The 27,061-nt window shown below is 38.0% G+C and overlaps 1 pseudogene; it reads left to right on the forward strand.

Annotated features, from left to right (window-relative positions):
* LOC139726923 (epithelial splicing regulatory protein 1-like) overlaps window positions 1-26,276 on the forward strand; it is a 41,056-nt pseudogene extending 14,780 nt beyond the window's left edge.
* Window positions 26,277-27,061: the final 785 nt, after the last annotated feature.

Here is a 27,061-nt window from a genome sequence, read left to right on the forward strand (position 1 = left end):
AGAAAATACATACAAATTATTACTACATAATTGTTCATGATATGCAGTGGAAGATTTAAAACATGGGCAAATTCATTTTGAATGAATCTTTTAAACAGTTCTCAGTTATTCTAATCTTTACCTATATAGATGAGACGCGTAGTGCTTGCCATACTTAAAGAAATAGGCCGTTTGCTTCACTATTATAATAGTATATAGAAAAAGTACCTCACTCCTTCATTTTTTCCTATAGACGCGTAAAATCGTTAGCCCAAAATGTGACCTTGTGTGGAAAGACTAAACCTAGCACTGGACCTCTGCTCTCCTTGGTCCCGCTCGATTGGCTGCATTGATTCCACCTTAGTTAGGAAGAAAGGAGGAAGAGAAAAGAAATCCCCCTCCTCTTCATTTTGTGAATCGAGTGAGTGAGTTGATATAATTATAATGGAAAGGACGCATGAGCGCTGATCGTCTCTTTTCTTGTTTTCGTATTCATTCGTGGTAATCCTCGGGGCGCATTGTCACTTCTTCGTGCGGCTAGAAAGGGTGAGATTGATTTTAATGAAAAAGGTGTAAGGTAGAACTTTTTCAACACACAATGTGTCACGCGCTTCGAGAGGAGAAACTGAATGTTGTTCAGAACATTAAACTATGGTCAGTACAGACACCTGTGCCAATGTTTTACTTACGCACTATGTCCTTGTTACTACTTTTTTTACTGAATTTTACATCAACATTAAGTTATATTTATAGCCAATCTGCAAAATATTCCACGACTGTCGTCTTACTACGTAACGTTTGAATAGGTGTTGTTACTTTCATCTTGTGACACAGCAGCAGAATCGGTTATCATCATTATGAAATCACTATTTGACCTTTGCTAAAATCTCGCCATTTGCCTCTACAGCTGATCACCAACACTGTGGCCTGCTGTGCAGTCTTTATACTTCATTGCTCTTGAAATTATTTCCCAGTTTCACGCATTTCACGCATTTCCGCTCGTCTACAATCGGAGCAGTATACTTCACTGTCCTTCACCTGGCCAATGAAGATATGAAAATAGCCCCAATGACCAATAGTCTGACGTCATACAATAAGAAATATTAGAACCTCTGGTTCTATCAAGTTGTTGTCGGTAATTTTAATTCAGACGGAGTAATGCTGTAGTTGTATTTAGGGGGTGATGTTGATTGCTCATTTTATCTTATTCTGCACATACATGAACAACTTGAATTTGGAGAAAAATTCAATTTCAAACGCAATGAAAAGCCCTATGCAAAATACGGCCCGTCCCTTATAGAAGATCCTACAATTCGTCTAAGAGGGAAAAAAATTCGACTCTCCTTATATTCAGCAACCGTATAGTAGACATAAGATGTCCTTAAGGGCTGACAGTTTGTGTCAGTCAGTTGGCGGTGATCGATAAATCGATGTAGCCTAAGTGTAATCTCTTTCTCCGAGTGGATGGAATTGGTCTGTTGGATCAATATGAACAGTGAGCTCTTTGCACAGTGCTCGCCGACAATCGCACAACATGGGCAGACCAGTCTAGCCAGGGTTTGATTGTTTACAAAATAAAATTTGTATGAAATAATGATACAAAGTACCATCTTTGGCATGCAAATAATAAAGCCTTTTATTCCCATAAGCAACGTGCGATGTTTCCCTATCAGCCGTGATGTGAATGATTTGTTCACAGTATGGTTTTCCTTGATGATACCTTCAATAGTACACATTAACATCCGTTTGGCGAAGCATGGCAAAGAAAAAAAAATCCACAAAACATCAAATCTTTCCTGTATTCACTTTGTATCTCATGCAAAGGTTGGACATGCGGGTGAAAACTCTAATGCTTATAACGTTTGTGAAATGATGTTGATGAAATTCTTCCACAATATACAATCACTAAAACAAAATAAAGTCGTACAGTCACTGTTCCCGTGAGAATGTTAGGCCTATACAAATCTTATTGTGCAGATTTGACCGTCATTGTTTCATTGGACCAATAATTACTTTGTTTCTCGTCGTTTTCAGGTTGGCATAAGGTCGAACGCAAAGAAAAATAATACAGCTATTACAGGAGAACAAATCCATAGGAAAAGAGCTAGCGATGCAGGCAGGTATAAGAACTCTCGGTCTGCAAAGCGATAGTTGACCATGTTAATAAATCTCTTAGAAAATCATTTAACGAACGGAAAGAGTTTTTTGAAGTCGCATTGTAAACCCCTGACAGAGGGCCGCTATAGACTCAACTTAATTAAGCCTTATTTGGTCTTTGATGAACGGCGTTTTAACTCGATTCTTTACGATGGGTCACTTTCTTTGGTCTAGTCTTCGCTGAAGCGATAAAGGCTGTTGACTATCAGGACTGTTGTTCAATGAAGACTGAACGTCGCGCCTGATCTCATTAGTCTACTTGGAGAAACGTCGTGTATCATCAAAGAAGTTGCCCTCAATCGTGTAACATGGAAGTAGGGTCAGCTTTAGGTCTCGATGATTTTTAATGGTATGGTTCATGTACCTCCACTTACTCTTTACGACGAGAACTTTTTCATCAACCGTGAAATGGATTGACTGGAGAAAAGGAATGTATTGCTGTTAGTTTTTCTGTTGTAATTTTGCAGTCAATTTCAATATGACAACTATATAGCCTCATCAATCTTTGCAACGTTCAACGCTGCTAATCGTAACATTGAGATATAGTTGAAATAAATGATGATCACACTGTCATGTAGCATTGAGAATGAGTCTAGGTATATAATTCAGCAAAAATGTACTTTGTAGATTAACACACACATGGTATTAAATGGCAATTAACTTTGTCCTAAATAACTTATTTTATGATACAACAATTGCAATATTTTGAATCTCATAGAATAGTTTATAGCCTGTCTGGCCGCCATTTATCAACGCCCGCTTGAACACAAAGTTCTCATCCTTTGGCTCTCGTGATATAATAAATTACTGATAATCAAAATAACTAAAATCACACGAGCACTGCCACAACAACCCTAACACACTTAAAGAAAAATAATCGCTTCCATGCACAAGACTGTGCGTGACCAATATTATAATGTGCGAAAACCGTCAAACTAACGCAAGCGGACAGGGCCTACGAATATGTACTTCTTTCGAATCATGTTATTACGCCTATAATCTTTGCAGCAAATTTTTCATGATATACAGTGAAATAGGCCAAGGGTTTGGGACTGTGTGCTCGAACACACAGCTCTTTGATCGTCTCTCACTATAATCACCGCCTATGCAGTGGAGCCTACACATTGCTTGGACTATCCCACGCTCATCAATCGGCCGCCATTGTTAGCCGCGCCGTGGGAGATGAACCTTCCCAGTAAAATATTTTTTATAAAATCTTAAACTGCCGTCATGTGAGCAAAGAATTGAGCAGGTTATAAATATTCCGAGGTCCACAGAGCCGAAATGTCAATGAATATAATACCACATACTTGGCAAAAGGGAAGTCAGAATTACCTTTCAAAGAGAGAGAAAGAGAGAGAGAGAGAGAGAGAGAGAGAGAAGGAGAGATCTTTTTTAATAAATAGATGAGGCGAATAGCTTTAATTGTTGCGGCCGTCTGGAGAATTGAGTGCGTGCAGAGTGTGCGTGTAGATATTTTTCGGGTGCACGTCACGAGACCGACACCCACGAGAAATACAGCCCAAGAGTCATACAGCTCACAAGTCATACAGCCCATGAGTTATACAGCTCACGATTAATAGAACCCAAGAGACATACAGCTCACGAGTAATACAGCCCAAGAGTCATACAGCTCACAAGTCATACAGCCCATGAGTTATACAGCTCACGAGTCATACAGCCCATAGGCCATCAGTTCGACAGTAAGCCAACAAGGCCCACGAGACCGACACATTACGCGCCGTGTTGTATCTGTCGAACTCGTGGGCTGTTTTCACTTAGTGTCGGTCTCATGGGCTTTATTTGCCTACTGTCGAACTCATGGGCTGTATGACTCGTGAATGACTCATGGACCTGTTTTCAATGTCGAACTCATGGGCTGTATGACTCGTGGGTGTCGGTCGAGTGGGATGACCCCTATTTTTCAGTTCGGTTTGGTAAAGATGAAAACTGTAGGTGTGCCCACAGTTTTCCTCTTTTACAGTCATTGCCTTATAACATAATTTTCAAAGACGTGGAACAGTATGAGATTGCTTATTGCCACAGTACAAAATTCATTGTGTGTCATTCATTTATTTATTGTGTGTTACGATGTATTTTTCATGGCCACTAGGGAAGCATTTAAATGCTTATGAGCAGATTAACCCGAAACCGACAGTTTAGAGGAAAGTAAGAATAATTGCATTGCCCAAACACGCCAAAGGCAGGACCCGCTGCTGCCAGCGGTCTCGAACTAAAGATTGCTAGTCCCGAGTAGTCTTATTCACGTAGCAACAATGGTTCACAATTCAGCTCCAGATCAGTAGCAGATATGAAACAATGCTGTTGTATATAGGCCTACTTTTAAGGATTTTTGAGACATTTGTATGTATAGTATAACAAACCTTTGCGCCGAGTACGATGATAAAAATCAATATGATTACAATGTATGGTAACAATTAGACCAATCTTAAATCTTCTTATGGACACACGTTTACCATGATTGATATGCGTATGCATGCATTATAGACATGCGCACTAAACTAGTACAATTTACTTCCATATCTATTCATATACGGGTACATAATTGTATTGTATTGCATTGCATAGCGTAACATAATCTTCCAACATTATCTGATGGTGGTGGCAACGTCGTGATTACATTATCTTCTATACTTCTACACCACTCTTACTTCTGCTGCAGCCGTGTACTGCCGCAACTGCCTACTGATTGTCTTAATCATTCTGTATTTCACTGATCACATTTTCCTCGTCCAGATGAAGCTGTCAGCAAAGCTGCAATGATCAATATCAACTCTTCTTTTTGCTCGGCAGTTGATAAAATAGTAACTTTACCTGATTTTGAGTATTTTCTCTCTACGTGCAGATGACAGTCAACACTCCGACACATTAAATTTTCCTTTACCAAGATCGCTTTCTAGATTTGAGGATAGACGTCGGAAATTACAACTTCACGGAAACAGGGCTAGATGAGTGCAAAACAATGGCGAGCATCGTCCAACGGCTTATAGCAGACAGTAAGTGGCTCATCTCCATAACTTCATTCATTGCGCACGCAAGCAAAACTTGCACAGTCATGATACCGTCTGTTATGATGGCATACTCAAGATCAGAGGTGCTTTGGCCCCAGTGACGATTGGGAAACTATTAAAAAAAACTTCTTTTTCATTTCATTTTGTGTCTGCTGACGTTGAAAGTTGAATGGAAATTAGTTCACGCTGTCAGTAAGAAAGCATTAAATGCCTATAAACTTGAGCAAAGTACAGCTCCCTCTTACACTAAATAAGGAATGAGGTTTGAGTACCTTGCATTATGGCTTATAAAAGAAATACCGCTGCTGTCAACAGTCTCGATGATGACCTTGTATGTGAGCAAGTAAATATCGGAAAAAAATCCTGATAAAGTTGTCATAACAAGTAACACGACCAAATTACATTCAATTTGTTTGAAGTTGTTACTTTTTACAAAGCAGGATTATACTGCCCATGTTTCCTATTTTCCAGAAGGTGGAGTGTTTTTAATACTAAACCTGGAGTATGATTACGTTTTTAACTACACAAGTCTTATTCACATGCCATGTCATCTGCCCCTTTTCATTTTCGTACTTACAAAATAGACTGATCAAAGTACCAACTCGTCCCATTGGATGTAGAAATCTGTGTGAGCGCACGCGTACAGTGCTTAAAGGTTCCCCGTGGTATCCAACTCTGGTACTGTGACCATGATGACTTCTGCTAATTATGTGAATATGTCTTCAAATCACAAATTCAAATTTAAACCATTTTCATTATGATTTTTCCCTCATATGCTAAGCTCCATGGCCCAATGCTCTTCGTTGCCTTCCGTGATATGTTATTCTATGAAGATGTTGTTATCATGCAATCGAATTTGTACATTTATCAAGGTAAGGTGTATAAACAACAGGCATTTTGACGCTTGTTTCAGTTGACTGTATTGTTGATGACATCACGAAAGGCAAAAGAGTTGTTAATCTAGGGACGAAGCGTATATCTTAACTGCAGAAAAGATAATGTATAATGTTGTGATTATCAATTAGAGATAAATACTTTGATCGAAAAATCTAGAATTTGTAATTCGTAAAACTTTGTACATCCGAAGAAGTCAAGATCTAGCGGATGTCATGGTGCCCTCAAGATGTGACATTACATGCCATGCACCTAAATGAATGTTTGTGTGGAGTGTATAGAATGTGTGTACTAGCACGCTTTACGATTGCTTCGAAGATCTTTACTTGCATCATTACATTTCCGAAGGATTGTTATTCCGAAAGTTCGTTAATCCGAAAATTGAAAGAGGTTCGTTAATCCGAAAATGAAGAAAGATTCGTTATTCCAAAGGTTTGTTAATCCGGAAATGACATGGGTCCTAATGGTTCGTTATTCCGCAGGTTCGTTGGTACGCACCTTCTTTTCATTTGCTGATGAACAAACCTTTATTTAAATTTCAGATTAATTTGTGTTAAAATTTCATGTATACAGCAATGAAATTCAAAATGCATGAGAGACCTTATCATTGAAACATAATACAAAATAATTATAATGTGCTTATAATTGCAGCTAATGGCATCTTTTCATTGAGGACAACTTGTGTGAAAGTTTGCACGTGTTTCAAGAATTTTCACATTGTAGATGCACAAGCGGTAGCCGCTGTGCCCCTGCAAACCACAAATAGAATATCTCAACTCGTACCCCCCCCCCCAAAAAAAAAAAAAAAAAAAAAAAGAGAGAGAGAGAGAAAAGGTCCTGTTTGATGGCATGCAAAAGGACAAAAGGAGCGCACAACCAACCACTGCACTGAGATTACGGCTTTTCATTCATTCCGGACGGCGTTGCGTTATCGATCGAGTCGCCGATGATTATCTAGACAATACCATGCACTGGAGTATGGCGGCCTGGAAAATGGGCTAGGCACTGCGGTTGAGAGCCGACTGTAATAACGCGTATTACCACTCCTTTTATTGACGATCCAAAAGCACAGCGCACGAGTTTAATGTCCGAAGAAGAGGTACATGCATGCTAGAACACGGGCTTCCTTTTTTTCAGATCCACACAATTCAATAATCGTATGTAAATAATGCGAGACTTCGGAGCAGCCTATTAAGTCTTTGCCCACCAATCAACGTATGCATTATACGAGGAGAGGTGTTTTCTGGCTCATGGTATGATCACCGTTGATCATGGCAGGTATAATGGTTGCGAGTAAAATCACGTACTTTCAGTGTTTGAAAGGAATAACTCGTTCCTGCCTTGGCTGTTTTGAAAATGATAAAGCAACTACACAGTTTAAAAGTAGACAGTGTACGTTTTCTGACTAGTTCAATAATCTTTGTTATTTGGTCAGCCAAAGTTTAAAAAAATATATCTAATTCACTTTGTGTGCAATGCGACCTTCAAACCAAGATACTGCGAAAATAAGTGTCTATAAAAGAGAAAATAGTAAGTCATACAATTTCTTTCATGGCAAGAGTAGAAGTGAATCTGTTTGGAGCTTTGTGAATAATGAGCGGTTACCGATAGCGTTGTTACAGGATTTGTGAAGTGATATGAGCTGGGTACAGATGGCCAAGTTCCCAGCGTTTTACAGCCCCTTCTGCATTACTTTCAATATCAGATGTCTATCCAGTGCCATCTTTTTAAAAGAGAATGGATGTCGTAAGAAAACAAAAACTCATATTTCCAGGGACCTTGTGTCAATAAAGGAGAATGTGGAGACTGCGTTGGCCAAGCAGCATCTTTCAACATGATACCATAGAACTTATTTACCACGCAAAGGGGTGTCGAAGGAGGGGGGGGGGGTGAGGGAGGGGAGGGGAAGTAAATTAAATTGCGCAAGCCAGCCCCCTCCAGATTATGTGTAATTTTAATAGCATGTTAATTATCCATGTATTAAACTATTATCTGCTTACAATCGTGACTACAATTCCTAATAATTCTGTTAATAGATATCTTTCAAACATGTACTTAACACGCTTATAGAAGCACGTATTTGCCCCCCTCCTTCCCCGCATTTTCAAAAAGTCCCTATTGTGGGAGGCGTATGCCCCCTTACACCTCCCCTCCCCCCCCCCCCCCCCCCCCCCGGCTCGGTCGCTTCGCTCCCTCCACATATTCATTAACATCTGATCGTTCTAGGCTCTTCCTTGACTACATGGTTTAAATTGTTTCTACTCAGTTTTAACTCACAGTGTTTCAATTACTTGATTTGATGCTAAGTTGTTCCATAACACTTCAACTCCAGGCTATAGGATTATAAAGATGATGCTAAGTCAAGACTGGTCCAGTGTAGCCGACAACACTGTCCTGTGCTTTTTTCTACTGCATCTTCATTAATCATTGCGTTAGTTTTAACTCTCTCATGCTCCTGTTTTATGCCTTTCTCGATCCCAGATCATCTGTTCATGAAGCCAGACTACGTGACGAAAAAGTACGAGCCGGGTACATAGTAAGTAAACAGGCTTTATTGTTACATTTGTCTGTGTGGCATTGGGTGAACAGATTAAGTATACTGCATGAAAAGATTGATAACAGGGCGTCGATAAATTACTGGGGACTGTCGCGACGTAGGCAAGGCCAGTTTGTATGCTTCTTTATAAATATTTCTGCCGATAAAAAGAAGATTTTCCCACTATATAGCTGAATACAGTTCTTGGATTATAATGCCAGGATTCGTTTGACGATACTGTTTGTTTGCCAAGACGAATATCGGTTATTGTAAGCAGCCTCAGGAATTGAATTGAAATTTGAGCGATGTTTGAAATGTTAAAATGCTGTGACATTTAAAACTTGTATTCAAACTTGATTGTCAAAATAGAAATGACATGCTCGGATGTACTTCATAGAAAATGTGGAAGGTTTTGAAAAGACATCAATACAGATACTCTGAGTTCAGTTCATAATGCAAACATAAAATCATATGCATCATGCGAATCCATATATTCTGAAGCATGATTTATAAATGAAGTATGAGGAAGAACGATTCACCTTGACCGAAACAATGTTACTCAATATTACGATATTACAAAAGATAGCACAGGGATTATGACTGCCTTAACACTCTTTATGTTGAAAAAAAAAAAGAGGCAGTAGGCGTTTTCACATCAGCCCGATAAAAATCCAAGCTCGAGATATTTATATATATATTTTATATATATAAATAGTCAGCAAAATAGCGCGCTATTTCGAAACATCGGGCTGATGTGAAAACGCATCATTACTGATGTATGTGATTTTCTTTACATGTATTGTCTTCTCATGAAGGCATGTCTAACATTCTATCGTGACATTATCGAACATGTTTGACCTGGAATTTGGTCCATCATAATGATTTCTATTGCTGTCAGGATAAACGTATCAACTTGCTATGCAAGACTGTAAAACACAGACACAACCGGGCTTCTTCCATTATACCAACTAAATGGACGTCAAGGGGACATTCATATTTTCTACCTAAATGATAGCAAAAACCAAAATACTTCCTTAGATATTCAGGCATAAAATTTGTTGAAACAAACAAGGAAATGATTGCAGCATTTGTTTCATCGATTTTGCTGAGAGTAAGCGCAGTGACTGAGTAAAGTAGACAGCTGCAAGTGTATTCAATAGGTGATATAAACATTTTCAAAGTCCTTCATACGACACGTTCGGCACCATATCCCAGAGACTCCCAGTATTTCCGACTCGCTGAGACATAGAATTGGTTCTGAAGAGAACCAATGATATATCAACAACATATCTTCAAGTAAAACAAATACAATTCGATGTATAAATCAAACAGTGAGGCCCGGTTGAATAATAGCTGTCCCGAAAGTGTCAGTACGGGCTCACGCTGTTTAATCATTATTATCATTATTTTTCTTTTTGTTGGATATGCACTTACTATCACGCAACAAGGAGGGGCGGGGATAATCCTTTTAACACTCGTAAAAAGTCATCAGCTTTGCGGATATTGAGTCAGTATCGAGACAATTAACATAGCTCATTTATTACGACACATGATGGCATAGCCTATACTAAGCCTACATGTACGTACAAAAGAGGAGTCCATCATGAACTGCGTGCAAACACGTGGCAGTAATTGACATGCTGGTACATGACTGTATATATTAATGCTGCCTATATAATAGTTGAATAGAAGGACGCAATGCAACGGACAAACTACTCATACTTAAAATTATTCTACATTAACAGGTGCTTATTCAATCATTCATTTCAGGTATGAAGCTGTTTTCTAGCTTGAAAGTTACTTAAATGTTTCCTTTTACTATGTGATTCAGGTGGCGATGTTATAGTTAAGATGTTATGCTACGTTAACTAACGTATTGAATGTCAGTTCGGCATACTGCAATCTACAAAGTGGGCATATACATAGACATAAGCGGGTTGAAGTATGTGGCACTATACGAATTGAAGAACTATAATAGTAAAGGCATCCACCGTGAGTAGTGCTTTCGTCTATTGTTTCCCACGACATTATTTTGTAAAATATGTTTAGGTTTATCTGCTTTGCTAGAAAATAACCACAACGCTGCATTATGTGTAAGCTTGATTATACATTTTCAAAAATAATGCATATGCCATGTTTATAACGTGTGTCAGGGCATCATTGATGGTATACATTATCATGACGTGAAAGAAACAACATTTCAATTTAAGGCAATATCTACTGACAAAATATTTGGCCCTGTCCGAAAGAAGTAGTGGAGTAAAACTTAATGAACAGAAGAAACATAAATCTTGGATATGAAATAGTTCATCGAAATTTATTTTTACTGTGTCTTGATTACATCTAATCATATGTTGAGTCAAAGATAAAATGCATGAGCGGCAATTTACAGTATTAACGAGTTTTATTTGTATAATGTAAAATGGCCTTTGATAACATCAGAAACACCAAAAATATCATATCGCTGAAAGCTAAAAAAGGGATAATAATGATAATGATAATAGTGGGCTCTTATAATGCGCTGAAGTCCATCAAGAATGATGCTCTTGGCGCTCTTACATAACCAACATAATACAACCATACATTAAGAATGACGAAGAAAATCCATTTTCTAACATAAGGCATCAAGTATTTCATCCACATTTCATGCGAACATCAGTGTGCTTGATAAGATCAAAATTTTAAATGGAACCATGTCTTAGTAAAAGTGTCGGTAGCCGAACGAATTTTACATTTGCCTAGATAATTTACGATATTTCCTGTAATGTTCAAAGCAAATTTGTCTCTGTACCTATTTTTGTCGTCCATTTTTTCAAATATTTAACTCTGTGCTTTCTGAAGTAAATGCCAAGAAAAAATAGATAGAAGAAGCTAACTAATAATTTAGACAATATATAAAGAAATGGTGCAACCAATCAACATTGCATCCTATCGCCTGCTCTGTCTTTATAACAAATAAAATACAAACATGACAAAAGATAGATGAACGAAAAAACGTATCGCAAATCCATTCATATACATGCATGTCGACACAAAAAGGAAAAATGGGAACGGAGCATGTTTGCTACTTTTAAATCGTCTTAAGCTGTTACCCGAACAGTGTCGAGTAATTCTTAAGTGATTAGTAAGCAAACAGTTTGCGTCGTACTTCAACCCGGCTTTCCAAGCGTAGACAAATATTGACTCACTCTCGACTTATACGAAGTTTGACGATTCGCCACCTTCCCACTGTAGTTGGCCTACGGCCTGGCTACCGAGTTTTCAATGTGTTATACGCTTGTCATTATCATTATCTTTATCATCGTCATCATCATCATCATCATCATCATCAGTAGTAGAAGTGGTAGTAGTGGTAGTCCTTGTCGTAGTAGTAATACATGAATAAAGAAATAATTAATATTTGCTGTCGCCTTAACAGTAAAACAAACACCATTCAGACGTTCGTGGTCCGAATAGACATTTTTATACATGCATATTGAACATTAATGTAAGAAATCACGATTTTCAAGACGGATTTTTTTTTTTGAGACAATGGACAGGGTTTGTGCAGTCTATTATGATAAAATGTACATCCATTTCCTTTACTATATTATGTGTTTAAATACACACATATGTTATCTCTCTCTCTCTCTCTCCATATATATATATATATATATATATATATATATATATATATATATATATATATAATTTATGTATAATGATAGTGATAATATTTTCATATAAGCCAAGACACATAACAAAACATCTTTAGATTAGAACCGAAAAGCATCAAACTGAGTGCAATATTGCGGTACATCGAACTCATGAAATTTTGTAACTGATTGTTGGGTGTCAATGTATTCAGTGATGTATAACATTATTCCATACCTTATTACCCATTAGACTATAGGGCACACACCAGGGTATCAGTAGACGATATTGAAATCAGATTCTTCCGTGATAACGTTGCGAGCAAGTGATCCACACTTTTTATCAAAATACTGTTTTGTTTAAACCCATGTTAATATTCTGACTAATCTGCAGACTAATTCTATGCCATATTTATTGGTTTCACTTGTTTGTTATGTTGTCATCATTACTATTCACTAAAAAGCAGCATCGATATTGCAGTCTTGGGACATCCCAATGCCAGTCCGTTTAGCTACTGGAGAGATATTCCGAGTAATGCCATTCAGAATATACGACTAGAGTTTCCCCCTTGACAGCGGGAAGTGTTTCAGTATTATACTGTAGCATTTTTAATTACTGTGTTTGTATTCCTCTACAGCTTTCATAATCATTAGTGCCCTTACGTCATTACAAATTATTACTTTATACATTTTTTTTTGTTTATCAGCGTCATCAGGCATTGTCATCTCTTTGTGACAGCCATCACTATAAAATTTAATCATAAATCGGCACACGCATTTTGTTCTTCAGTGATAAGACAGATTCCGTCCCAGACGACACGGTAGTCAAAGCCAGAGGTCTCCCTTGGCAAGCCTCCGATCGTGATGTGTTCCGCTTCTTTAAAGGACTCAATATTGCCAGGTAAATATCGTGATGTATAGCCTATGACGTTGAAAAAGTATTATTTCTGTATGAAATAAAAAAAGGAATACATACATATATATATATATATATATATATATATATACTCTAAAAAAAAAAATCGAGTGAAAATGTTCATTTTCACTCATTTTGGAGTGACCTCAGGGATCACTCGAAGATTTTGGAGTTATCCCTGAGGTCACTCTAAAACGAGTGAAAATGAACATTTTCACTCAAAATTCACTCCAATTTCACTCTAAATTCACTCTTTTTTGTATTCACTCTTTTAGGAGTGAATAGTTTCACTCGATTTTTTTTAGAGAGTATATATATACATATATATATGTTTGATTTTTAAGCAAAAGAAGTGAGTTATATCTGACAGTCACTGAATCTAACACTGAATTAAATTTCGTTTTGTAGAAAACAACTACTATGACACCCGGAATTAACATTCTAAAGTAACTGTTCAATACTGTATTGACTGACATAATATGTCTACACTTTGTCTATGGTTAGGCTCGTTGAATACTGAAAACCCATTATTGCAGCAGATAGTGCTGCTTTCTACTGTCTGATTAATATTTCACATAGGCATGGAGTAGGGAATTTGCGTCTGATTTAACTTCAGTCTGCGCAGTCAGCATCTTTTGCCGTCGAGTATGAAGTTCGTGAACATAAAATGATAGTTGATTTCCTCGATTATCAAGTTATGGACAAAATGTATACTTTATAGAAACATTTTTCTTTTTATTGGTGGACAATGTTCCCGGATTAGGCTGGTTTAAATCTTTCATCACGTGGCAAAATAGAAATGAATTGTGACTGTTCTGAAGAGGAAGTAATGTGTTTGAAATAGCAACCACACACTTAGATCTAAACAAAAATAAAATTGCGCGGATGATACATTGTTATCAATATTCGTTGACAAAATATAATAGTTTATCCATTATTTGTATGGATGTGATCGTTATATTCATGATGTATCCTTGTGTCCTGATATCAGAAAGCCAACAAAAAGACACTTATATCGTAAAATAATGCCAACCAACATACACTCAGACACATGCAAACACACACACGCACAGACACACACATGCAGTATTGTATCACATATTATCATTATGTAGTAATAAACATTCCTTTTTGCAGGGGCGGAGTAGCGCTTTGTCTTAACACGCACGGGCGGAGAAACGGCGAGGTCATGGTGCACTTTGAAAGCTCTGAGCAGCGAGACATGGCGCTCCAACGACACAAACACAATCTTGGAAAACGCTATGTGGAGGTAACAAAAAACCTTATACATTATAACTCAGGAGAGGTGTGGGTGTAGTTTTTTTCATGTTTCTTTTATCATTGTTCTGAATTGGATTTAATTGAAAGCCTCTGAATTGTTATTTGCGTTTCTGTTGTTGGTTTCTTTTCACTCATAATAGGAGTCAAAATGTTTCAGGCCATTAGTTCAACGAGAAGAGGATCGAGCAAATACAAAGAAGTGAATATTGTCATTGATTTTATCACTCAGCCTTAGGGCTAGAAACACTCATATATTTTTACCTTCATGAACCGGTGTGCTTTACGTGAAACTGCATTTAATTTCAGATGAAAAGGAATGCCTATGCACACTTCCACGTCAAATTATCACAGATCATCTGGTTTTTTTCTCTTCTTCTTCTAATGTATTTGCCTGGTTTATTCCACTTAGTGTATTATGCATGGGGTCCCTGAGAAAGATGCTCTAACATCAGGAATACGTTGATTTATGAGATGAATATAACCATACGGTCGATAATTCATTTACTATTGGAAGTGTTAATGCCGCGGAACTGTACAGATTGTGTGTAGGCATTGTACAGATAACTGCATTGGATTTTGTTATGATGTCGCAAGGATTAATGTCATGCATCAGTTAAAGTCTTCTCAGGCTCTCCTGTGGCACTTCTTTGTTTCTTGAGAGGAGCATGAGATAGTGTATCTGTTAGAAGGATCAAAGCAAAAGTTTGCCTTCTATTTCCAAGTATAGTGTAAAAGTTGACAAACTTGTTCCCTTTACTCGTCGAAATAGTTTGTTCAAAAAACTATGAAAACGAGTCTATTTTGCCAAATGTGCCGTGAAGAAGGTTGTGTGATAGGGAATATTATGTGTAAACCGTGCAGTAGTAGGTACATCGGTGTAATTGGTGCTTGAAATAATATTTATAACAACACTATACCTTCGACTTCGCATATATACATCCGTGTACGGGTCTTCTCTCTTCAGAGAGCGTTTAGTGCACGAGTTGTTTCGGGATACTCGATAATGCCATTTTGCTCATTAATAATACAGTCAACCTCCAAACCTTCCATCTGCGGGTAGTTGGTTTTACCTTACAGTAAAACCAACTGGATGTTGCACGCACACACGCACACGCGCGCGCACACACACACACACACACGCACACACACACACACACACACGCACACACGCACACACACACACAAGGCACACACACTAACATAAAAGGAGTGGTGATATCGATGCTCTGCAAGGATTGTCACAGAAAATCTCTCCAAAAATGTGAATTTGTTCTTACATTTTTTTTTTAATTTAGTGTCTGATTTGCAAATGAGATTGGCTGCATTTCGACTGTAAATGCGAAACAGTGTGTGTGAACTACTTTGTATCGTTTTGTGCCATCGATAATGCGAAACGAGAATTTTTCCACACGAAGCTCGTACGAAATGACGTCTTACATGGGTAAGATATCTGCGTTCAACCCTCTTAACCTTGTTCAACAATGAAAACGAACAAACAAACGGCTGTTCCCAAACGATTAGATATTGTGTTTGATGAAAAGGAAAGAGCACTTTCTTCACTGTTTGCACTGTATTTATTTCCCGACCTTTTAACGGTACCTTTAAAGGTTCCCTCATTTTTACTACTACTACTTCTTCTTCTTCTTTTTACAATATCTGCAGGTATTCAAGGCGACCGGAGATGAATTTATCCGGGTAGCTGCAGGTATGTATAAAATTGTGCCGGCGGTCATGCATATTCTGCCAGCGTCAGTGGCAGTGTGTTAGTTGAGTGTATGTGTGTGTGTGTGTTTGTGTGTGTGTGTGTTTGTATGTGCATATCTCTGTGTGGTAGTTATTGTATTCTAATCTCTATCGCATTTTTTTTAACCCGAGACAAGTTTGTGGATGTGCGTATCACTATGCACTGTGTGACGAACCTCATTTTTCTTTGAACATTCGGCACATTGTACCGTATGTCTCCTCCTCCCCCCCCCCCCAAAAAAAAAAAAAAAATTACAACGGGACCCTCCCCAACGATAACTTTAATAATAGTGTATCAATTCAAATACAATTTCAGGGTATGAAACTATAACTTATTACCCATGGGATCTAACAGAAAACCCGATCCGATTTGGTTCAATGGTTAAAGAGAAATGAGCATGGTGTACAGCATGTCAGGAATCCCTTCCCTCCAAGTTCTGTCCATTGTGTTCACACGTTAATAAGAAGTTCCAAGAGCATCTACGTGATAAACTTAGAAGAATCAGACTCATGACATGCTTTACAACAATCCACATTTCTCTGTGACCACTTAAACAAATTGAATGGGGTTTTCGAAATATAGCTCAGATGTTATATTTCAAGACCCTGAATTAGCATTCAGACAGTTTCATCATATTATTGGAAGTGATCAATGCGAAAATCCGTTTGCATTTTTTTTTTCGGGGGGAGGGACATACTGTATTGTGCTTCTTGAATGATGGCACAATAACTCTAATTTACGAACATACCTTCAAAATCTCAAACCAAACTTTACTCCCCAACCTGCTATTATATTAACAGGAACATCGAAGGAGGCCACTCTGTTTCTGGCGCGCGACGAGGGACACATTATCGTGCGCATGCGTGGATTACCTTTCACAGCCAATGAGAAAGATGTGGTAAGCAGACACATTTTTTTTTTTTATGCTATAAGAAAGTGAAAGACATCAAGTTACAAGATGTACTCCCTACGTAGTAAACAATAAAATTGTGCTAATAAGTTGAAATATGTACTATACCCGGGACATTGTGTTTCTTCTGCACACACTTTTTGAATAAGCCTAACCAGGAAGACAAAAGACCCCTCTATTGTGAGGTTGCTGGGTCATCAATCGATTGATGACATTGTAACGTCATACGATGAACATGGTATCAAGGCATCACATAACCAAGCAGTAGGCCTACAAGTAGAATAGCTATTATGGAATGTGTCTCTATTTGTCTTGAAACATTATTGCTTAGTATTTGTCGGACATGTAATAAGGAATATGACATAAAATTATCCCATTGATAAATCTATTCATACATGTCATAATTCTTTGAAGGTTTTATTTTCTACTCTCCTCTCATTATACCATGCTCATGAGCAAGTAATGTGAACACACTTTTCACATTAGTACCATCAAATAAATCTAATGAGATGAATGATATCAAATAAATCTAACCGAAATTATTTTGCCCAAAAGAGTACCTACTGCAACCCATTCTTCCAATACCACGACTATCTCCATCACCACAATCATTTCAGGTGGATTTCTTTGGAAATGAAATCCCGTGGCAGGCAGCGAGGAGGGTATCCTTTTTGTCAAACAGAAGAACGGTAAAATGACGGGTGATGCCTTCGTTCTCTTTGCCTCGGAGGATGCCGTCTCCAAGGCACTGGCCAAGCACCGCGAGTACCTTGGCAACCGCTACATCGAGATTTTTCGCAGCACTACAGCAGAGGTCCAACAGGTAGGACGGGTTAAGGTCGCTCTGAAAACTTTTCACATCTGGTAATCAAATACTTTTACATATAGCTGTAGGGTGAAATGAATAACAAATCCACAAATAAGAAGACAGAATGAATGATTTAGAAAGGATAAACGAATGAAAAATCGTCATAATTATACATCATAAGTATAATATCATCAAGATCTTTGGTGAGTGATCTGATGAAAGTATTAATTTGCATAAACATGTCGTTCACAGGATATAACAAAATGAGAAATGTATTCCTCATTGAAAATCTTTCCTTTCAACCTGAAGGTGCTCTCTCGTGTTCAGTCGGAGCCTATAATGGCGGAAATACCGCAGCAGCCAGTCCTCCCTCCTGTCATTCCGATCCCGATGCCACTACCACCACCGCCACAACATTTCATCACTGCGGGAGTCGCATTTGATATTTTGATCTTCTTTTCGAGTGAATCGCTGTATCTGCTTGGAGGTAATTTGATATAGAAACAGTTAAGTGGCGATCAATTCATCATTCATAATTTTTAAAACTGAAAGCATTGCTTAAAATGAGGATTTTAAGTAGAATTGAAATAGATGGGTGTTATATATGACAGTCACAGCTGAATTTGATTTAAAAAAATGTTAAGAAGGAGGAAGGAGAAGATATGAGATAATGTTAAAATTGCTCTCGTCATAGGGCAAGCCCAACGGTGAGGCCTTTATTCAGATGACATCTGCAGATCGTGCTTGCCTTGCGGCGCAGACGTGCCACATGAAGTACATGCGCGAGCGGTATGTGGAAGTCTTCCAGTGCTCGGGTGAGGAGATGCAACTTGTGCTCACGAGCGGGATCAGAAATGAAAAGGCCCCACAACCACAAGGTAACCGGATGATCAGATATAATTAGTCATCCATTTCTCTGATTTTCATCCAGTGTCATGTTACAGTGAGACTATCATACTATTCCTAACAATGCGCAAGTAATAGTGAAAAAAAGTATGACGTGAAATTCCCACAGTGACAACATTATATTTGCGGTTTCGTAAGTCCTAAATTAAAATAATGCGACACACGTGCTTAAAATACACCATAATTAACCCTTTCGTGAAACATACATACATACAAACTCTCCAAACAGAAGATAATGTTATAGACACAAAAATCATTCAAACAGTATTATCACAATGCATACCATGAGATTAAAACCAATATCTTTCAGATAGTTCACGCTGGACAAACTTTTTCGAAAGTTTGAAACATGTGGGAAGGTCCACTGCTTGGACTGATCTCCTTAGTAGATTCGTGTGCAAGATATATATATATATATATATATATATATATATATTATATATATATTAAAATGATTATATAAATACACGCCATGAATATACAATATTATATGCAACCACATGGTCACAATGAAAATAATATCATTATGGTAAAGACAGTATCCTAGTCTCCTAGGGAAGTATCGTTGTAGAAATATGGACGTTGAATCATGTGATGGTTTGCATTGTGGATGGGTCTTTATCATATTCCAAGTATTCCAAAGAGGGATTGCTACTCACGCACCCTCTAAGTGTCACTTCACTGCATTAGTTGTCAATTATACATGTATTTCCCAGTAAGGGTTCTGAGAGCGACAATGGATACTCGTGCTGGTTATTGAAGCTTAGTGGAGATTTCGATCGTTCAACGAGATGGAAAACTGACCAGTATTCCATAAATACAATGGTAATTACATTATTACGATAATGACGACAATGATAAAAACAAATGTATCGCACACAAGTCATCGGATTTCTGCAACAAATTCGAGTTCCCCGTTTGTAAAAATGAACATTTCCACGTTACTATTCAACGCCACTTTTTTTCTCTCTTGAATCTGTCATTAGTAAATGCAATATCTCCGACAACTCCACTGGCGTATCAGCATCCGCATCACCCCCACGCCCAGCTTCATCATCCTTCGCAACTGCCACAGGTCAGCGCTGGTACCATTATACCCACCATGCCTCATTTGACGGCGCATCCTGCCAACGCCACTCACCACCCACAGCACCACCTGCCGCCCGGCGCCACATTCTTGCACCAGCAACAGCTGGTTTACCTCCCTTCCGGTTTCCCGAGTCCGCCTGTGTCTCCTACCGGACATCACCTGTATTACCCAGGAACCGCAGCTGGAAGCGTGGCACAGAGCAACGCCATGATCCGGCTGCGCGGGTTGCATACTGGCGCGACAGCACACGACGTGGCCAAGTTTTTCCAGGGCTATGGGGTGAGTACTTTAATTCATGACTAACCCCGATCTTAACAATCATCTTAACATTTTGCCTCGAGTGTCACTCGGTTGATTTTACGGGAAGTCGAGGGACTAACTAAAGCGCGGAAATCCGTAGTTGTACCATGATGACAGAGGGGTAAAGTTGTGCATATTAGAAGAAATTGGAGAGGTGGATTGCCCAATGGTAGGAGTTCGATCCTTTCAGCGGGCATTGCTATGCTGGCTAGCTGGTTTTTACTGCCTGAAAAAAAAAAAAAAACCCAAAATCTAAACTTTTGCAATCTACTCTGCCAGTATGAGGATGTTTGTTAAAGCTTTTTGCTGGTGATACCTATTATGTCTCCTCAAATTCATGCTACTGTGAGTACAAAAGATAATTATGTGATTGCATCACAAGGACAGCTCTACCGGGATACCTTTACCATCATAATACTAAGAAGAATTCCGGTAAACTAATTTGTAATGCAAGCTATGCTACTATTAATTGTCCACGTCCACGTAATCAGCGAAGCACGGAAATTTGGATCCGTACAATCGAGTATGCGGTGCATGACACAGTTCATCAACACTGATTCCTTTGCATGACTCTCACTCCAAGAGCACTGAAACAAAATGCATCACCAAGACTATCATAAAAAGTAAGAGTAATATTATTGCTTGAAGACAAAATAAACAATAATTCGCCGCTCATTTAACATCAAGAGGAGACCAGTATAAATCATACTAGCATATTGAAGCCAACATGCTGTTATCACAAGAGTTGATCCTGACACCAAGAAAGCTTGCTGGAGGCTTGTTGACGTAGGGACATCTAGATTCCACATATCACAATTCCATGTAAGTTCTTCATACAAAATGACGATAATATCAATGATCAAGGTGATGATGGCAATGATCGTAAAAAGAGTTATGATGCAATATAAAGAACAATAATATTAGGTATAACCTAAACAATATTTAATGAGCAGTATACGGCAGATTAGCTCTTACTTGCTCTTACACATAAAGAGAATATTGGAGGAAGTTTCATTCATGTCATGTCATGCATCTCCATGTGCTGCATGCAGACTTCTCTCAGTTTACGATCCCTCCCATTAGATGTGACAAGATGGATGTTAGTCAGAGATAATGTCTGCTTTCACAAACAGAACGAGAAATGATTTCATTTAAGGAGCTGGAGACATAGGATGTGTTCCTATGACTGAATATCAATCATATTCGCTCCCTCTCGTAGGAATGAATTATTGCTTGCCTCTTCCTCATGTAGGTGTGTTGCAAATTGCCCCTACAACTCTGAAATATGTTTTCATAAATCAAGAATATAATTTCCAGAGCTTACTCACTTTTTCGCTGGCACATAACTTGTCAAAGCAACTGAAATGAGCGTTAGTAGGAAAAAAATCCGATCATTACTTATCGAATTAAGCACACTCGTAATCTTGACGTCTGCTCTGTGTAAATGCAATACCAAACTATCGAACTTTGGTTGTAATAGTTATATTGTTTTCTCTTCCATAGATTGTTAAAATGAAATAATGGAATGACTCGTCCACAGTAATTTGACTCGGGATTTCCTGTGCAAAAGTGTATTGTTGTAGTGAAGGTAATGACTGATCCTAATTCGCAAATTGTTCGCGTGCTTTTTCATTAGGAGGGGGTCAGGGTCGTGGGGAATCTGGGCGGAGCCTCAGGAAACTCCTTGGTTTTAGTGGATTTGTAATTGTATTTTCGTTTTTCTTTCCAAATTTTCAAGATGTTTTCGTGTCCAAAATGTTCCTTTATGCATATCTTTCGTAGCCAAAAGTGCAATTGTATGTGCGTGTGTGCGCGTACGTGCGTATGTGTGAGTATGTACCAAAGATAGTGTACCCACCCCGCGACCGATGAAGTCATAATACACGCACAATCACGTGATTGCAATTCAGCTACTAAGTACTTATAACGATGTTTTAGGGAACACTATTCAGATTTTAGGAATGCAATAAAGATCTCGAATAACTGAAGGTTGAAGAAGAATCAATTTGTGAAAAACCCATTTTCTCACACTTTGTACCGTGGTAGTCGTGATAAGTGTTCTCAATCGGTCCAAGGTTTATTAGTCAAAAGATTATCGTAACTTGTCGAAATGAACTAAATGTCTTCGATAAACTGAACTGAACTGAACAGAGTAGATGTGAGAATAAAGTGCATGCATGTCCCCTCATTTCGTTAGGCTTGTTTTCTACAGGACGTGTACACTAACTATATAGCGCATATTGATATGTTACATTGATTTTCATGAATCATTTTATTTCTAATAACTTCCGAAGGGATTAACAGCGGCCCGCACAACGGATTCATGGCCATGACTGCCGGTCTCCGGGTCGGCAACAGAAGGGGGTCTTATGTAAACCCTTCTGGTCTTCGAGATAAACACAGGGTGAACAACTAACTATGCAATAGGTACAAGATGCAGACAAATTACAAAGAATACCGCCAAAATGATGTCATCAACAAAATAGTAGTATACATTAATGGCACGCGCTTGACATGTGATGGGATACTCATTCGGTGCATTGGTTCTAAACTGTATTGCTATAATCCATGGTAGCGTTTGTTACCATCTCCACGGTGTGGAATGTTGAATTTTGATTATGCGCCTCTCCAAGAAAGTAAATCATTACTAGTCATTGTCTCCTTGGCAGCGGGTTATTACTGATCCATGCGATTGGGGTGTATACTGCAACATGGGTGATGTGGGATGCAATACGGGGTATCGCGAGGCAATATCATTCCATTGCACGTCCTAACCTTCAGAAGCATTCATTCAGTCTCTTATTGTCTTCACGTCACAGCTTTCTTTGTTGTTGTTGTTCTCTCTCTTTCACATTGTTTTATTCTTTCACCAAGCATTCTAACAGCGGGGTTGCGGTGATATTAAGGCATCTTAATCTGGTCTATTGTTATTAACTCATTTTGTTCTCCTTGCATGCCACTGTATAGGATCCTCCATCTTTCGTCTCTTCCAGTTTTGTGTCATAACAAGTTCGTATCGTATGAAATAGCCTAAACAAGCAATTTTTAGCTATATATGGAACGATGTAGGAAAGGTGATTGTAGCTCCTGTGCTGTCAATACAGAAACGTAGATCCGTCTGTTATATCCGGCTACGTCTCTGGTTACTTGTGTGTGTGTGTGTGGGGGGGGGGGGGGGTGGGGGGAAATGTCTGTTATTCTAAAGGTTAGTTAATCCGAAAGTGAAGTAAGGTTCGTTATTCCGAAACACACAAATTCCCTATGACTATATAGATGCTCGTTAATCCGAAAATGAAAAAGTGTACATTATAAATCCGAAAATTTGTGGCGTTATTCCGAGGATTCATTATTCCGAAAATGAATTAAGATTCGTTATTCCAATGGTTCATTATTCTGCAAAATGAAAAGAAGGTGTGTATAAACAAACCGTCGGAATTACGAACCTTATTTCGTTTTCGGATTAAAGAACCTTCGGAATAACGAACGTTTGTTTGTTTGTTTGTTTGTTGTTGTTTTTTTTAGCATTTTCGGATTAATGAACCTTTGGAATAACAAACCTTATTTTATTTTCATATTAAGGTACCTTCAAGATAAATATTCTTAATCAATTTTCGGATTGACCCTCCTTCAGAATAACGAACCCTCGGAATAACGAACCTTACTTCATTTCCGGATTAACAAACCTTCTGAATAACGAATTGTAACCGTGTGTATAATTATGTATGGGGGGGGAGGGTAATTGTGTGTACTACTACGAAAATTGATGTTTTTGTCAAGTCAAGAAGGTTTAGCATTACGCATTAAAGAGGTAAGATTCCTGTAAATGAGGATTGCCTGACGAGAGAGTTTTGTATATCTTACTCTGACAAATTCAAAGTAACAGATCAGTGCACGTTAAAACAAAACACTGAGGTATAGTGTGCAGAAGTTACGATTTTTTTCCGGTAGTAAAATTGTCATCTAACATCACGTCTTTTTATACTTCGATCTCATGCGACCCTGACGTCGCTTGCCCACAAATCCTAATTGCTGAAGAAAGACACACAAGCACACACAAATCAAGACTTTTTTTTGGGGGGGGGGGGGGGGACAAGTCGTGCTGATCAATAATCAACGTCCTCTGTCATTTCAGGTGCACAAGATTATAATCTCTCATAAATACTGTCTATTTCGACCAAAGGTAGAACAATTTTTGACAGAAACTGACATTAAATTTCATTTCGAATAACATTAGATTATCTTTACAAGGAGGGCTAGAACGACATGTTGGATGACTTTATCACATTATTTTTTAGCCTCGTATAGAAGATGCATAGATATACGCCTGAAAGCGTTACATTGTCCCTTGAATCAAACAGCATGTCTTTGCGTAGACTAAAATCTCTTTCGAGACATGAAAAACAGCAATTTCAATATCGCAGCAATTATTATTCAAACTCTATCTTTCATTCTAACATTACTTCTAATGATAAAGCAAATTAAATCGTTACTGTTTGGTAGTGGAATCAAACTGGAATTTGTTTGTTTTTTCATTTTTATTTGTGCATGTAAAGACATTTGTGCATGTTCAGGTAATTGTAGCGATCCAACAGTGTTATGTTGCATTATGTCAGGTCCCCAATCATCTCGACAAAGATGATTTGATTTCTCCCACTGGAGCGTGCCAGTTCAACACAGATTATCGATAACGTACAGTAATGGGATATGATATGAAGTGTTTTCAGAATTAAAAAAAAAAAAATGTATCCGTCTTCTTAAACTGTTTGAAAGACTGTTTGTATAGAGACTGTTTCTATACATCTATACATCAATTTAGACTAAATAGTAAAATGTTAAATACCTATTTCTGCAATCGATAGAATATGGTTTACCGAAGAAATATTGCATAGAAAAAATATTGCGCAACAGTATTTTCCCAAAAAGAAGACTAACATCACTGAACGGGTGGCTACATCTATGCTAATTATCAGTTTGCATGAGATAATTTAAGCAATGCTGAGTATTAGCTGCAGTGTACATTCATCAAAAACCAACGCCAACTTTACACTGTTCTTTATCGGTCAAACAGTAATTGCCACGAGCGCGTCATTTTACTTCAATATACAGCGACAATTAGATTTTTGGGTTTTGAATATGGAAATTAAGAGGCCCATAGCCGGTTTGCTCGTGAGATATATGACTCTTTTAGCACAAATTATCCGAAACTGAACAACTGAGAAGACAAATAATGATGTTTTTCTCGCATGATATTTTGTTCAGGTACTACATGGAAATTTTTTACCATCATTATGATCATGTGTGAGATAGTAAGCATTTCAGCATTAAAAGTACTGCATATCTTCAAGAAGTGTGTGATATTCCGTTTTGACTCTTACGAATTTTTTATTTCATGCGTTTTTTCAACAAACTTAATGTCTTTCTCTGAGTGAAGTTGAGTTTTTGCATCAGCAGTGTTTCATAAACTGTTTGCCATCATCCTTTTTGCATTTTACCACTTTAAGGTACCTCCTGACAGCGTTCAAATGACTCAAAGCGGAGAAGCCATGGTCCCCTTCACCTCCCAAGACATTGCTGTCAGGGCCCTGCAGGACAGACAACGGCAATTCGCCGGCAAAATGGAACTATTCGTAGCCTGAAAGAGAGAAAGTAAAGGTGACCGTCTCCAAAATACAGCATAACAAGACTTCATGGAACATACGTAGGAACGTGTACTCGGAATTGGCCTACAGTCAGATGCTTTATTCATACTTTTGGTAAACTCACAAAATATCACGCACCGTACAATAATTATTATTGGCAGATAACGACTTTTTGTGGATGACACTCTTTGACGTACCCATGTCCTCCGGTGCGCTGAGGCTGTGTTTTAGCAGGGATGTATCTCCCTGCATGGTTTTACCGTACGATGTTGGATGTTGGTTAAATGCGATAGGTTGATGATATATCGATCCATCGTTATGACATTTTATCTATAGCGGAATAGCTCTTCCAAACAAATATTACAACTTGAAATTTGTTCTCCCTTACGTAATCTCCGAATACCTGCTTCGCTTTGACTTATTTTGATCGCACTATTATCAACAAGGCTATACATTCATCAGGATTTCAGCGATTGTACCATAATGACACTCTGCAAGAGAAGTCTTAACCAGAGAAATGCTACATGTTTACCGCGCTTTACTGCAATATGCATATATATATATATATATATGTATATATATATATATATATTTGTAAGAAGAACGAGTCTCAAATACGCCATGGATCCAACAAGAAGTGTTTTTTTTTTTATTACAAAAAATAATAATAAATATTGTAATAAAAAAAAAACCCTTCTTGTTGGATGAAAGTTCCAAGATATATATATATATATATATGACATTGGAGGACACTACCTATAGGTCAGCAATTTTTGAAATGGTAGATGACCCACTTACACGATTGAGAATGTAAATAAAGTGCCTACAAAGTCTGAACTGAATAATGAATCATTTGCATTGCTCTCTTTCTGTTGGAGACATTCTTTCCTTCCAGCAAATGTTCCACATGCTGGTCGTGTTTCCGCATGTCATACTGAGCATGTGTAGCCTTGAAGAAAACTTAAAACTGTAAACGGTACTGAACGTTATGGCTGATATAAGAATACGCTTGCCAGGTTTTGGTAGGGTGATTAGAATATCATTTGATGAGTACGTGTTTATTTGCATTTTCTGCTAGAAAGCTAGTGTAATTGTACCGAGTTGGTAGAACAATTACATTGCATATCAGCAGTCATGTTCATGCCGACAATGTGTTTGAATATATTCAGTCGCCTTCTTGTAATCTAGTTTCATTGATCGTTTTTGTATTCTTATTGTACATCTCTGATAATTCCAA

The sequence above is a fragment of the Diadema antillarum genome, unplaced genomic scaffold (assembly GCF_040938485.1).
Source record: "Diadema antillarum isolate AM-2024a unplaced genomic scaffold, OU_Dant_1.0 seq00000105_RagTag, whole genome shotgun sequence".
Taxonomy (NCBI): Eukaryota; Metazoa; Echinodermata; class Echinoidea; order Diadematoida; family Diadematidae; genus Diadema; species Diadema antillarum.